Source organism: Synchiropus splendidus, chromosome 5, assembly GCF_027744825.2.
Source record: "Synchiropus splendidus isolate RoL2022-P1 chromosome 5, RoL_Sspl_1.0, whole genome shotgun sequence".
Taxonomy (NCBI): domain Eukaryota; kingdom Metazoa; phylum Chordata; class Actinopteri; order Syngnathiformes; family Callionymidae; genus Synchiropus; species Synchiropus splendidus.
The window spans coordinates 3,477,711-3,492,114 of record NC_071338.1 but is presented as its reverse complement, the minus strand read 5'-3'; the positions used below and the strand labels follow the sequence as shown (position 1 = coordinate 3,492,114).

The window sequence follows — 14,404 nt, the reverse complement described above, 5'->3', positions numbered from 1 at the left end:
TCTCCGCGATGCTTCAGAATATGAAATTTTCACCTCCCACTATAGCAGAAATGGTCTAAGTGCCAGGTTTCTTGCCTGGCCGAGCTAGAAACACCACAGCTCTGTGGCCCAAAGTGTGCAGTTTTTCCAGCTGAAAAAAAATGAAATCGCCATATGTTATGCCATAAATTTGAAAAATACAATTACTGATGTCAAACATACCAGCATTTGTGCCTCATCCATCACACGTGAGGCGGTGTTGTTTTTTTTTTTGGTTTTTCAACCACTCCTCTTTTTTTTTTTCAAAAGTTTTAAGTCGTTTTGCCAGCCTCTGTCGCCTGGGCTGCTCTGCTTGGCAAATTTTGCAGGTCTTGCAAGCTACTGCAATAACTGCAATGCTGTTATTGCAGTGCTTATTAGTGGATCCCCGTGGCATCTCGAACTGGAAAAAAACAAAACGTTTGTACCATGTATGATCCACATATCATTTTTGCCTCACACACGTACATATATTAGACCTAATCCCTTTCAGGTGAAAATGAAGTTTTTTAGCCATAATGTAATGTAAACAATCACTTGTAGAGTACTGCAATGACAACGTTTGTTCTTCTTTATGTTACCGCGGAGTATTGCGGATACAGCATCCACTGTAAACCGCGAATTTGACAGTTACAAACATGGAAGCGATGGTTGCCCGAAATGATGGCAAACACTTCATATATTTCGCCATATATGACCCCTTGCATGATAATTTCTTACCTTTCAATATTTAGAGCAAGTTCGTCGCATGAAACTTCTTCCTCCCAGCAGTCTACGCGCGCACACGATGGGCTTTTACCCACAATTCCTTAATTTCTACTGTTCGTAATGTAAAATAAAAAAAATAAAAAATAAAACATATCACCTTAAAACGTAACACTTCAAAACGTATAGTGTCAACACCTTAAACGAGGGAATCACACTCAAATAAATGTTTGCTTTAAAACTCGTTGTATAGGTTCTCTGTCATCAACAGCTCGTTCTCGTGCGTTTTTTGCTCATGAGCAAATGAAGTATTATGTCTTTTCAAATATATTAAATATTATGAGTATAATTTGACACTAAGCTTGAAACATGAATGTCTTAATATTCATTCATACAATAATCATCTTGTATCTCCAAATGAGTCACCTGATGGGCTGATACAGCCAATGCCCTGGCCCTTGGCACATCCTATGAAAGATGCAAATGTTGTCTTCTATATTGGTTGAAAACCTCAAGACTGGAAGATCAATAGATAAATTGTCAGACTTGAGAAAACTACATTTAGTGAGAAGGTGCCAGTGTGGACCATATTTCAAAGATAGGTGAGAAAGGAATTTGTGTGTCAATTGTGTATGTGCTATGCAAAGGAGATATTCCATCTATCTTCTTTGGTGTGGCTTTCTCTTGTTTTAAAGCTTGACAAATATAACCAAATTAGAGAGACACAATATGCGATTACGTCTTCTTCTTCTCTCTCTTTGGCTTTCTCCCTTCAGTGGTGGATCATCTTCCTCCATCTCACTCTGTCCTCTGCTTCCTCTTCTCTCAAACCTACAAACCTCATGTCCTCCTTCACCATCTCCATAAATCTCCTCTGTGGCCTTCCTCTCCACCTTCTGCCTGGCAGTTCCAACCTCAACATCTTCCTACCAATGTACTGGCTCTCTCTCCATGTCCAAACCATCTCAATCTAGCCTCTCTGACTTTGTCTCCTAAACACCTGAGCACATGTGCTGTCCCTCTGATCCTATCATCATCCTGCTCACTACCAGAGAGAAGCTCAGCATCTTCATCTCTGCTACCTCCAGCTCTGCCTCCTGTTTTTTCCTCAGTGCCACTGTTTCCAGACCATACAACATTGGCAACACTGATAGACCATTGTTTCATGTCAGTTAGTACCTCATGGCTGAATCTTTCAAATTTGTCACCAAACTTGCTACTCAATGTTTGTCTTTCATTGTTTAATGGTTTAATTGTTTTTTTGTCCCTTTCCGCCATGCCCAGTTGCCTTCCCAAGTCGGGGAGAGTAGAAGAAAATTCCCATCTCAGCAATTGTCAGATCCTCCCATCAAAAGGGCGCCAACAAGCTCAACAAACATAGTGAGGCCTAACAAATACATGACGCCTGTTGGCCCTTTTCATTCAGACATGAACTCAGAGATAAATGAGATGACTTCCCTTCCTATCCAGCAGTAGTCAGAAAGATACGGTGGCACATCCAGATGTTAAATAATAAGATGTCTTCTCGGGTTAAAATTATTGAACTCTTCCTTTAACTCAAAAGTAGGATCTGTGACTCGTGCACTCTTAGTGCCTTTGTCAGCAGTATTCAGGATGTAATCCAGGTTATGATATTTCTACCTGTTCTAAGCTAACTTCGATGAGAAGCATTTACTGATGACCTTACCCATTTAGGTGGCCAGGGGCCATGGAAACCCCTAATTCTAACCCTAATAACATTCAGAAATAAGTAAGATAATGCATTGCAACACCTGCTCATACCATTTGACTCATTATTCCTGCAACAAAACAGCAGTCTCATTCATCGTACTGCTTTGGTTTTACTAAGTTCCTATGTGTACTTGCACATGATTGAATAACATACATGAGCATTGTAGAGACAATTTTAGTGGCAAAAGAAAGTCAGTGAAGTGAGTGAACATAGCCTGTTAATTGACTTTATTGAGGCTGCATGAAAAGCCGTATTTCACTGCCCTACCAACAAATCTCAAATTAATAATTCATAATTTACATAAAAAGCATCAGCATCTACTTCAAAATAGTAATAGTACATAACTCAGAAAAAGAGTCAATTGCAGGATAGTTTATTTTAACATTTCACATTCATACTGCAGGCCAGGTAATTACAACAGTTTTCCTCATTTTTTAATGAGGGAGGTCAAAGTTCAGAAGAGGAGCTACAATCCTAGTGTTCTTCATCTTCGGTGGAGGAGCTGCTATCATGGGGCTCTTCATCATCAGTGGACGAATCATCGAGAGACAGGGCTTGCGATCCAAAAACACGTTGGTACGTTGAGCGAGCTGCACCCTGCTGAGCTTGAATTGCTGACAGTCTTCTCTTCAGCAGACAGAGTAGCCCCTCACGTCCTCTCCCAGTCAATGCTTCTGTGCCGCCTGACAGTGATATTACAATAAATTAGACTACTAACCTAGTATATCAGCACAAGTAGCAAATGGAACTGTACTTACTTTGCTGAGTGATCCCTTCTGAAAGCTGGGAGGAAATCTCTTCAATATTTCCAACCATATTCCTCATGTACTCTCAGTGCTGCTTGACTTCACGGACAACAATGACCTCCTCTTCCTTCAGTCGGTTCAGCAGCATTACCTTGTCGAAGACCTTTTTTTTCTTTAACATATCACCATGACCTGCAAATCATCATATACATTTTTTATAAATAGTGGTGAACTACTTCCCGCAGTGTCCGTGTACTTTCAAAGGTGGGTTCTATGACACTGCATAATCTCCTCCTAATGACACCAGGCAATTTCTCCCATGGGACAGAATTATATAGAAGAGTGTCTCTTTCAGTTTTCAAAAGTAAAACGGAAGTTGTCTCTGGAGCTTGTCTGATCCAATCACAGCAACCTCGGTCAAACCTGTAATTGCGTCATCTAAAGTCTTTACAATGTAATTAAAAATAGCCTATAGATATGAAGACAACTGAACACATCCTAGATGTACTTACATTCCCAAGGCCAGGAATAGTTTTCCTCAGCCAGGAGCTCGTTGGGAGAAGGGAGTTTGCCAGTTTCTGGCACAACAGCATTGTATTTTGTGATGGCATCTTCTAAGGATCTCTTTTCCACTGAAATCTTTTTTCTAAGCAGATGTCTTCTCTTGTTGCCATCTAGAATATTAAACAGAAAATACTGAATATGTGCTCAGCCACACATTATTATCAAAAACTTGTTTTCTTTCGTTCTGTTCTTACCAGCCTGACGATACAGCTGATATTTCCGCTGCTTAATGCTGAGATACAGTCCTTCAATGGTTTTTTCAAGTTCATTTTGACTGCATGGTCCTTCTGATTGAATATAGAAAAAATAATTTATATTTATTTTACGTCAGAATTGTACATAAAACACTGAGGTATTCACCTGCAGTCCACTGTTGAACATCAGACACCCATTGCTGAAGAGTGTCTTCCTGAATAGACAACTCTCCAGCCAATTTCTTGAGCTCCTCAGACGCTTCAGCAATCCTCTGCACAGTCTATGAAAACCCGTGTTGGATTAACAAACAATTGCAACTAGTCTAATGCACCATGAAACACACAAGTGTGGTCTTTACCTTGATGTGTCGTTTGGCCAAAGTCCAGTCAAGATTTTCTGTCTTCCACTTGTTCCAGCCAATGGCCTGGATGGTAAGGATGTCTGTGCGGGCTGAATGCACAATGGACACACGTTTATGTTACTAGTTGATTTGTACAACTTTAGCTGTAACTTTTTTTTCACACAAAAAAAAATGTACTTACCAGCTTTTGACATGTACTTGGAACATAGGGCTGCTCAAGAAAGGAAACTGTTCACCTGTTCAACTTCCTCCCCTATTGTTGTTCCTGCTCCCTCTTGGTTCCGTCCACCCCATTCCAACTGAAAGAAATATGCATGTTACCATTTGGACGAGGACGGAGAGAAATAATGTGAAATTAAAGCCCTTGACAATCATTACCTCACACATCCATGAATGTGCTTTAGCGTGCATGATGGAGAGAAAGGGCAGCATGTTCAACAGGACCTGTAACTCAGGACAGTGGCCAACAACCCTCTGCAAATATGGCCAATATTTGCATACCACATCAGAGCAAAAAAACTGAACATTGTGTGAAACAAGCTGTTTCTGGAGATATAAAGGATAGGCAAATATCTCCCCACGGAACATGTTCAGTCCCTTCAGCAAAATGCCATGACGACACACTGCAACCTCGACCCGTTCCTCATCTACTTTACTCGCAGACTTGGACTCTCGTGCAGCCACCCATTCGCTTCCACCACACCTGCCTTTCCCAGGATTCTGTTCAAGATGAAGAAAAACAGATGTAGACAGAGCAAAGCGTGCAGTGAAATTTAAATAAACTTTACATGTCCTGTTGATGCCCTGATGTGGTTGACGAAGGAGGTCACCTCGGTGTCGTTGGCCAAGAAGACACCTTCGAAAAAGCCATTTGGTCTAAAAGACATAAAGCAGGGGTGACCTTTATCAAGGTTCCATGTATTGCATGCCGTAGAAACAACTTATACATACCCTGAATGGCTCTTAAAGCGATAAAGCTTGCGGTTCCCATCCACTGAGACAGCTAACATTGAGGGTGTGCAGGCTGGGCACCGAAACTGATCGACTTCAGACAGCCTCTCAACTTCAAATTTTGCGTACGACCATTCCAGGAATGATTTTTGTATGGTGTCGCCACATAAACTCTTTCAATTCTGCAGGCAATTAGTCCAATGATGTACTAACCCGACCAAAGAGTTTTGTGCGCTGCTCAAGCATACCAACGAAAGCTTGTCGTTACATTCCTGGTGCAGTAATCTTGAGCTCTTCGTATGTAGCGAACAAATCCACTGTGTACAGCGTCTCAAAATGGACTGTAGCTGGCCAGTAGCCACTTTCAATCAGCTCACTAATACCGACATCCAAAGCTTTCCCACAGGAGCAGCTGACAGTTGGGAGGGACACATTGTATCGACCTAAAATATGTACATAACAAAATTTTCGAACAGAAAATAGAAAATATAATTCATACACAAGGAACTCACCATTCATTCCAATCAGAATTACTTGCTTTCCTGCAGAAAAGGTTGTTTGCCCAGAGCAGCAGTCATAGCATGGATGCATTACTGGCAAAATGCACTCTGGGAAGATAGGAAACGAACATAATTTAAAAGAGGTTGTGTGTGTATATATATATATATATATATATATATATATATATATATATATATATATATATATATATATATATATATATATATATATATATATATATATATATATATATATATATATATATATATATATATATATATATATATATATATATATATACACACACACACAATATTGGTGGCATATATTATCTCAGTACAGACCTCTTTCATGGAAGGAGAATTTTCCTCCCTTCTCTTCCCTGATGTGAGTGGTTGGTGGCAGTGGCCTGTAGAATCCCTCTATCATGGATGATCTATTATGGAAAACCATGGAATTGTGGATGGAAACATCACAGGCTGCACAGTGAAGTGGTCTAGGCAAACAATCCTGACATTTCACAACAGCAGTCTTAGATCTGCAGTGGTGACAAGTTCCCTCTATAGGCTTCTCAGACTGTAACATCTGATTAACCATATACGGCCTTAACACAGTCCACTTTTCCAGAGTTGAAGCTTTCCTGTCTTTCCAGTGTGAAGGTGCTGGGTCTATGGCAGGTCCCAAAAGGTCCTGCACCTCTTGAATGAGGGATCCTAGAAAACAGGGTAAGGTAACCAAATGTAGCAGCAATAAGACAAACATGGAAAGAAGAGGGTAAATAAACTGCTGCTAAAATATATATCTTGAACGGTCTCAGTCACGTGCTGATGTCCACTTGTAGATGGAGCACATGGCAATGAGTGCATGCTCCCAGAAGTCACTGTTGAGAGTAGGGAGATTTGTTTAAATGGACAAATGGACTAGAAACGTCACAATAAAAAGCAGGAAAATAGTAGTATGTTGAAAATAAATCCATAGATCTGTTGACAGTTCGACATTAAACTACTGAGGTTAAGAAGAAAGTCAGAGCAGGTACTAGTCAAATCAAACATTCCAACTGTCAAGAACCGGTACTCCTGGGTTACATGCACATTTCTAACAATGGATTGCTTGATGGTTACTGCTGATGTATTCATTTGTAATAGTCACCCGTCCAAGTGTAGTAGAGGATCCACCCAGTAGGATGTATTCACTGGGTGGGTGCAATATGGTAATGTGTGTGTACTTGAATGCCATAAGTCCCTGTCCAAGGGAGCAATTGTTGTTAATCATAATGGCCCATCAACATCAGCTAGTTATGAAAGACAAAGGCTCTATTCACATGTTGATGTACCTGAGGGGGGTGTTCAGGACATCATTGTATGAAGCTGAAAGATAGGGTCCAAGTCAAGACCTCATGTTGAAAGAAGGATTTCCCCTCTGGTCAAAGTGGCTTCTTTAACTATTTCAAGACACGTCTCCCTTTAGCCAATATTTTGACACCATTGTTTTCAGTAGAGTTTTGTAACTCACACACATAATTGTGTTTTGTGAGGACTTTGTGAGGACTCATTGACCCAATTGACAATTGACCATTGTCTCTCACCTTAAACAACAACAACAACAACAAACATCCAAAACAAATTACTAACATTAAGCAGGACTCTGAAATTAAATAAACCAGTTAACCGCATTACAGTAAACCACTTATACTAACTACTCCACCATGTAAACATTATGTCCTGTATTCAGCGAAATGTCCTCACTAGGACAGTGTCGTGTCAAATAGTTAGCCCCACAACCATGACAAATCAATCAAATACTGAAGCAGTTGACTGACATTAGTTCTATAATAATACATAACCAATGTAGTCAGCCAAAGACAGGCAATAGAGACCATAAAGTTAGTGAACAAAAATCACCTGAGGATGAACTCTTTGCCCGCTTCTTCCCTGTTCTCCTCCTCTTTGGGATAGGACTCCCTTCCTCGTCCTCCTCAACCCAAAAAAAAGTAAATTTGTCCGGTCCAGACACTTCTGAGGATTCTTTAGGTTGAGTATTCTTAAAATAAAGATAATGGAAAATGTTAGCGTCACCTAATACACAATATTACATATTGTGAGAAAGTCTCAGGACAGATCATGAGAGCATTAAATGCCGACCTTGCATTCCTCCAACAGCAAATCAGCAAGAAATAAGGCATCATCGTCATCCATGATGCTCCTCAGTTGAGTGAGTACAGCCTGAATACCAATTTATCAGTGGCCACTTGATTTTAAACACAGTGGGCGTGACTATGCAAATCAGCAAGAAGAAAAGAAAAGAAATGGAAACCGGATAAGTTACCCCCATATTAACAACCATCGACACGGAGAAAGGTTATCAAAAAACAAACTAAATAAATTCAAATATTAAGAAATAGAATAAATACATAACTCACGTCAAAATCATTCAGCTCCGTGTCTTTGGTGTCCGCAGTATTGTAGCCGAGGGTTATATTTGGTAAATCCGCGGGGACAGCTGTCAATAAGGTCCAAGTTCGTTGGTGCAGCAAGATAACAACATTATTCGTGCCTTCAGTCTCCGTTAGACACGACCCAAAAAGCCGCGCAGTCCAACATAACACCCCCCTGCCAACTATGGCAACTCCCGGAGAACAAAATAAGCTTCTACAGTACCAACAGCGAACGCAGTATTGCAATTCTACAAAATCTCTGACAGACTCTAAATAGACGAAAGGATGATAAACAAAAAAGAAGAGGAGTTTTTACCGAAGTCAAGCCGAATGACTTTCCGCCATGTTTTTGTTCTGGTCGACCACTGATGGCGTCAAAGTCCAACGTGTTTGTATAATTGAATTATTCATCCAAAGCATAAATTCACATCTCCAAAGAGACGTCGGCGTCCACATCACGTGTACATATTTAAACAGAATGAAAAATAGAAACTACGGCTTGGGAGGTTTGAAATGGTCCGCTTGCGCTTCCGCTGACGTCAGTGACGGAGAACGAAGCGTGATTCAGCAAAACGAATAAATCATGGAACTTCCTTTCTTGTCATAAGACTTTATATGCAGTTGATACGATTTTAAATATCCGATAATACTATTTGGCGTAGAAATGTATTAGATACCAATGATAAATAAATAACGTATTTGGTCCGTGACGTCAGTTCCTGCCATCCACTTCCTTCCCCAGTCGGATAATAAATATTATATCATTTTCATGACATAATATTTAAAAATTAAAGGTACATTACATGTGATTACAACTCAACAAAACCCCGCAATTGGCTGCGGAATTACTGGCCAGCTGTACAATAATACATTGAATTGAGACCTACGAGATAATCTGGGTCAAAACGAAAAAAACGAAGCGTCATATACATGAAACGAGCGGAAAAAATGAAAGTAAGGCGTACATTTGTCGCTAGAAATGTGATCAAAACGCAACAATAGCTTTTAATTGTTTTAAAATCTCACAATTTAAAGCAAAACTAGAACGGGTGTCCGCCATGTTTTTGTGTTCTATCAGTCACGTGACCAGAGGCCATTCACAAAGCCATTGAGAAATGACGCGTACGAGAGAAAGGATTTTTGAGGCAAAGAATTCAAAGGATTACGGTATGCCAAGTGAACAAACGTAGTTATTGCACGTTTTTCAGTGCGCGCAGATAACCGACCCAAAATAGAATATATTTGTCGTAAACGGTAACGTCACAATACTACGATTTAACAGGGAATCACAAAACTATCTCGGTCCAAACGAAAGAAAATAAGCGTTATTTACATAAAACAAGCACATAATATTACAATGTGGGATATATTTGTCGCTAGAAATGTGATCAAAAGCCAATAAAGTCATTTAAAAAAACCCACAATTTGGAGTGGATTTATGGGCGGCAGGGCAAAATCTGCCGGAATGCTAATGTGATATTTCTCGAAAAAGAACTCGCCTCTACAGATAAACAGGCCTTTGTTTGTATCAGAGTCACTATTCACAGCTTGGTGATACATTTCGTGATAAATGATAGGTGTTCGGCGAGAAAAACAACCGGCATTGATTTTCAGACGGCGATGTTTTTTTTTAATCAGTTACTACCGGTTCTCTCTGTGCAGCGGCGAGCTGGAAGGATATCCGCGATGAAAGCAGGTCGGTGGGGAAGGAGGACACGGTGCCTCTCAGACTGCTCTACAGCAGACACAACCACAGCCAGATCGGCCAGGATGAGCTCAGCACCAGGGTGAAAGGAAGCGCAGCATCCACACAGGTAAACAAGGTGTGTTTCTGCACCAGCCATTGCCACGTTCCAACATTGTTAGTGTCTGCATTCATCCAAGGAATGTAAAGCTATTTAAACAAGATCATTCTTCTTCTCCGGACGGACATGCCACTATTGCAGCATCACTGAGTGAAGTAATTCACAGAGAAGTTATACAACAAATAAACCATGACTAAACTATGGCAAAAATAACCTTTCACTTTCTTTGATCGTGTCTAACAAAGCAAAGTGTCTCACAAAGTTATCAGAGACTCAAATGGCTCTGCATCCGAATTAAGGGTTTGAATCTGTCTTGAATCTGTCTCTTTTTGGGCCAGAATTCTGAGTAAATATTCCTGGGAAAATTAAGCAACTTCTTGGAATTGACTCATGGATATTTGGATGCCTGCCATTTGTTTTGCAACCGATCACGTTCACTTTTTAAGATTCCCTTTTTGCTCCTCAAATATATTGAATGAATCACATCGTCTTTTGCACCTGCACGTCACTAACATGCTGGTGCTTGACCTCGGCTTGCTTGCACCGTCACTTGAAATTACTGCATTTAATAAAAACAAGAGAAAAGAAACGCCCTTTAAACTTGACTGTAGCTTGCTGAATAAACGCATCCAACATCCGCACTGGTGGATGCATTTAGACAATCATCAGCAGGTCATTTGGTCGATGCTGAGCCAGGATAATTAATAATTTAGCGATAACTTCCTTGGAGAAACATCTCACCCGTCCAGCTGGAGTTGCTGTCCTGGCAGCTGCCTCACTGTCCAGCTCATATTTGATGTCACAGCAGTGTTTCTGTGAATGAAGATGTACTGCCAGTGTCCAGCTGAATCAGGTGTAACTGGATCACACGTCACCATCTTTGTATCTGCGGCCAATTTAAGCGCAGAAAAACAAGGCGTTTGACAAATTTTATTGATGGTAAAGGCATAAAGGGAAATTTTAGGCGTGTTTTCCTTCTCCCATAGCTATTAATAGTAATATTGAAATGTTTATTTTTATCTTTGCTGAAGGGGACCCCACATATGACCTTGAAATGAATAAGGATCGGGCATGCGCATGATGTAACTTACTGAAATTCAGTGACCGTTTTCTCCCACCAACTTTCATCTATTTGAAAACCTGATTCCCTGTTGTATGCTCCTCTCGTTTTTGACCTCAATCTCATTAATATATTTCAGAAACAATTCTCTTCTAGGGCTGAGTAGATTGTTGCTGAGTCAGGAGGTAGAGAAGGAAACCTGTGAAAGTTTTTATTTTTTAATTTATTTTAGACAAAATATATGATTTGATATTGTTTTGAGAGACTATTGTACGAGCGTGACAAGCATTTCTCCAAGTAAGAGGGAGGAAACACACGATTCTCTTTTTGGGCCAGAATTCTGAGTAAATATTCCTGAGAAAATTAAGCAAGTGGCTGAATTATATTTACAGCGCTTCTGAAATTGGGAGCAAACTTTAATAGCATGGAACGTAACCTTGGGATTCTTGACATTGGTAGGTCTTTTCATAGGCAGTGAGGAATATACCGGAGCATTAATAGAGGATGAGCATGAAAACATTTCCAGTTTGGACTAAGGTAAACATCAGTAAGACAGCAGATTTTATGAATATAAGAGGCTCAATAATAAAACTGTTTTGAATTTACACTTATGGAGTAACGATCTGCTGACCCGAGGAGACTTCCCACTCCAAACAAAATCACTTGCTGTAGTTTATCAATGATTTTTTTTTTTTCTTTTTAAATTTCTCCACCTCTGAAGGTCAGATTTGACTAGAGTCGTGCGTGAAGGTAAAGGTAGATTTATTGTCAATTCTGCCATATGCATTACATATCAAGGATTGAAATGTGCAGCCACAGGAACGCAGAGAGATTTAAAACAAGATTCTTTAAATCAAAGTGCAGGTTCTTGAAGCCTACCCCTTTTAATTGGATGACATATGCTTTTCTCATTTTTGACCCTATATCCTGAAAACATGAATAATAATTCACTATTGTTATGCATGATGCCTTTAAACCCTAGAGATGAGCTCTGTGTGACTCTGCTAAAGACTTAATGCCCAAGTGGTTTCCATAATACCTCTTATGAAGACTCTCCAATATTTATAACGTACAGAACATTAAGAATCACCCGTTATAATGTACTTAAAATTAAATAATGTATAATCAAAAAACATGTTTTATTAGTGCATAATTTACATTTTCCCTTTGGTTTCCTTGTTTATACATTCTGTTTATAATATGCTAATGATAATGCTAATAACAGACATATGTAGATCGTAGTTATGAGAACACAGAAGTGTAAGAGCTGTTGCCACGAAAGAGCATTACAAGGGTACTGTGCTATAAAACGGTTATTATTCATGATGCTAATGTCTAATCAGCGTAGCATTTTTGTGTGGTCATCTTTGCTAAGTATGGAAGTCAAAAGTCGTGGGACAACCTGGGAGTAAGTTCAGGTGGTCATGGAAAAGTGGACAGGAAGTTAATATACTGTAGGATTTCACAGCTTCTATTGACTGAATTGACTGATCTGCATCTTGTGACATTTATGAGACATTTATCTGAGAAGCTTAAGGGAAATCAAACATATGCAGTGGCAGGAAGTAGCAATGAAAGCAATCGTGAAGCTATTTAGTGAAACCTCGCAGAAAAGCATTTCCCCCTGTGCTGTTTTGTTGGTGTAATGTTGAGAAGAGGACAGCATGTTCCTGGAGGCTTCAAAAGCTCCCAGAGGCTCTTTGACTGTGTGTGTGATTGCAATGGCAACGATCTTGAATCCACTTCGTGGGGACTGTCTTTCCTTATTTTATACTGAACAACAAGCACGGCTCTATTTACTGTTTCGTTCAAATGAAACACAACATACCAGGGCCCATCACTGTGTTCTGAAACCTCCTTTGAGTTGGGTCTGTTTCAAGCACTGAGTCAATAAGCGTCATGCAATCTTGAGCTGCGTTTTTAATGTGTGCAGTTTTGGCGCGTGTTGCTCGCTCGGTGCCCAGAGAGTACAGAGAGCTGCAGATGGTAACAGGCAGGGAGGTGGGAAACCTTTGTCTCTCTTGCACCTCAGACTGTGCTGAAACCTGATTTGTAAACATGCTCACAGGAACCATCTGCCGCTGAGTTCATGTTTTCCTCTGCATTTTTTGATTTGGGATTCTATAAATAGACAGAGAGATGAAGGAGACCAGTATATGTCAAATCTGTATGATTGATGGTCCCCCGGGAGTAATAAAACCCTCCCCTTCCGGAATTAATAAACCCCACCCCTTTTCATGTCAAAAAGAAATTAAAATAATTACCCTCCCCATTTTTATATCAACAGGAAATTAAAATAATGAAGGTCCAAGGGGTAGCTTCACCCTTGTGTGATGCAGGGGGTGGGGGTCAGCTACATCCTCACAGACGCAAGGGTCAGGCAGGGTCAGCGGGAGGGTGGGTGTGTGATGAGACACCGGGAGGATTACCTTAGGGGTGTGGGTAAAAAAAAAAGGGGTAAAACAAAAAGAAAGAAATACTTTTAGTTTTCAGCATTAGTCAATGTTTGAACTGTTTCTGCATTGCAGGCTAAATAATCAAAACACATTAGTAGCTACAATATTATTTCGGGTTTAAACATTTTAGAAGTTATTTAACATCTTATGAAGAAGTTTTTCATTCTTGAAATATTTCTTAAAGATAAAACAGTAGAAAGAAAACACTTCTTAGTCTTCACTAATAGTTCAAACGACGCAGCTACCCAACTCATGCACCATTTTTTAAAATGCGTTTAAACAGATAATTTGTACTTGTTTGAGAAATACTTTTAGTTTTCAGAATAGAACAAAAGAAAGAAATACTTTTAGTTTTCAGAAAATAAGGTTGAGTGAACAAGGATAAAACAAAAGAAAGAAATACTTTTAGTTTTCAGAAAATAAGGTTGAGTGAACAAGGATAAAACAAAAGAAAGAAATACTTTAGTTTTCAGCATTAGTTCAAATAACACAGCTATTCAACTCATATGAGTTTCTGTTGAATCAGTCTATTTAATTTTACACCCTGTGTGAGTTTTAAACGATGCAATTTTACTTACTCAGGAAATACTTAAAAAAGGGGTAAACAGCGGTGTGACAACAGGCATTATGCCTGACTCTTTCTCAGACACCGAAACATACGACATTTTACATCAGTTCCGGGGTAACCTTCGCTGTTGACCAGACCTTCCAGAACTTCATCCTCCTTTCCAAAAGGACTCCAGACTACCCATGGATGCCTCTTCCTCTGCACGTCGTAGGTGAATATTTATCTATCTATCCATCTATCTATATCTATACAGTATACATATAAGTATATACATATATGTGTATCTATGTATTTACATTTACATATAT

The 14,404-nt window shown here is 39.6% G+C and overlaps 3 long non-coding RNA genes across 3 annotated transcripts; all 3 read right to left on the bottom strand.

The window, feature by feature from the left end:
* Nucleotides 1-2,996: 2,996 nt before the first annotated feature.
* Nucleotides 2,997-4,033, bottom strand: LOC128759649 (uncharacterized). Its single transcript, XR_008414604.1, has 4 exons — nucleotides 3,960-4,033; nucleotides 3,714-3,875; nucleotides 3,214-3,393; nucleotides 2,997-3,138 (listed from the first exon to the last, which is right to left on the bottom strand). It is a non-coding gene; the product is annotated as an uncharacterized LOC128759649 (long non-coding RNA).
* A 1,318-nt stretch (nucleotides 4,034-5,351) lies between these two features.
* Nucleotides 5,352-5,893, bottom strand: LOC128759409 (uncharacterized). Its single transcript, XR_008414577.1, has 3 exons — nucleotides 5,785-5,893; nucleotides 5,521-5,715; nucleotides 5,352-5,454 (listed from the first exon to the last, which is right to left on the bottom strand). It is a non-coding gene; the product is annotated as an uncharacterized LOC128759409 (long non-coding RNA).
* Nucleotides 5,894-6,123: 230 nt separating this feature from the next.
* Nucleotides 6,124-8,046, bottom strand: LOC128759410 (uncharacterized). Its single transcript, XR_008414578.1, has 3 exons — nucleotides 7,915-8,046; nucleotides 7,675-7,813; nucleotides 6,124-6,653 (listed from the first exon to the last, which is right to left on the bottom strand). It is a non-coding gene; the product is annotated as an uncharacterized LOC128759410 (long non-coding RNA).
* Nucleotides 8,047-14,404: the final 6,358 nt, after the last annotated feature.